This window comes from Herpailurus yagouaroundi, unplaced genomic scaffold (genome assembly GCF_014898765.1).
Source record: "Herpailurus yagouaroundi ecotype Mexico unplaced genomic scaffold, PumYag 196, whole genome shotgun sequence".
NCBI classification, from domain to species: domain Eukaryota; kingdom Metazoa; phylum Chordata; class Mammalia; order Carnivora; family Felidae; genus Herpailurus; species Herpailurus yagouaroundi.
This window is the reverse complement of record NW_024412427.1, coordinates 15,316,701-15,317,967: the sequence shown is the minus strand read 5'-3', so window position 1 is coordinate 15,317,967 and position 1,267 is coordinate 15,316,701. Positions and strand designations below refer to the sequence as shown.

General features: G+C 50.1%; 1 pseudogene; it reads left to right on the top strand.

The window, feature by feature from the left end:
* LOC121012055 (40S ribosomal protein S3a-like) overlaps nt 1–41 on the top strand; it is a 5,618-nt pseudogene extending 5,577 nt beyond the window's left edge.
* The last annotated feature ends 1,226 nt before the right edge of the window (nt 42–1,267 follow it).

Here is a 1,267-nt window from a genome sequence, read left to right as displayed (position 1 = left end):
GAAGCTCAGGTAAGCTCACCTCCACTGCTCTGAGCAACTAGGTCACCTTTGTCTCCTGAGTGGAGTGAGGTATTTAAACTCACAGTGTCCCCTTTGCCGTGTCCTTCTGCCCATTGGTACTTAGGTCCTGAGATGCCTGTCCTCATCTTTGTGGCATTCCTTCTGGGCTTCAAGGTGCTGCTGGCGATGAGTTTCATAGTCACCTACATCTGCGGGTGGCGGAGCCGGTAACAGGTGAGTTGGGGGCAGGTCTTAGTACATAAGAAGAGAGGTCATGGTCACCATCGTGGGCTGGCAAGAGGAGTCCAGGGTAAGTCCACTGTTTCACACTGTGCCTCCCAGGGGGATCTAGCCTTAAGAAAAGGCTGGAAATACTCTTGTTTTCTCCAAAGGTCTGTTGGAAATCTCAGAGGCTTCCAGCTCTCACGCATCCAGGAGTGCCCTGGGTTTGGAGCTTTTAAATGAAGTCCCTTGGAACCCTGGGTGGGGATCCAAGGTGTGGAGGTGGGATGAAGGTCAAAGCTTTGAGCCTCAAGCTCCAAAGAGTGCCCCCATACACTGTTATATACGCCAGTTTTCGTAGGACTTATTTTGGAATGAATTAGAAAAGTATTGCTAAAATCTACTAATGGAGCCCATCGAGGCACAGGGAGGCTCAGACTACTGGCAAACGTGAATGTGGGGTGGGGGGAGTTCAGAATACCAAACAGAGGGGGCTGGGGTGTAGTGAGTAGGGGTCTTATTTCTGATCTGTACCATGAATCCAGGCAGTATTGGGGGAATTAATACAAGAATGAATGAATGAATGATTTTTCCACGATCGCTCTTGCATGCTCTGCAATGAATTTCCTTCCACCCCGTCCAGGAGGCTCACATGGTGGGAGAAGCTGCCCCCCGCCCCCATTTCCATCCTGGACATGCCCCCTTCCCCACACCCTCCTGATGTTCCTTCTCTCGGAGCCGAGTCCTGATGTTCCGCTCTCTTCAGAGCAGCGTCAAGGATGGACCCTGGTCTCAGGGACCCAGAGACCCTGATGCACTGAGCTTCACACTGGCCCTGCCTCTGCCCCGAAGACAATCAAGAGGGTCAAGAAAAGAAGGTTCCCATTCTGTCTGTGATGAGGAACAGCCCTTCATTTTCAGAGCACATTTTACTTTCCTTTTTTATTTTTAAAATGTGAATTGCAGTGCAGTTAGCATACAGTGTTATATCAGTTTCAAGTGCACGACATAGGAATTCAACAATTCTATGCACTCGTCACGGCTG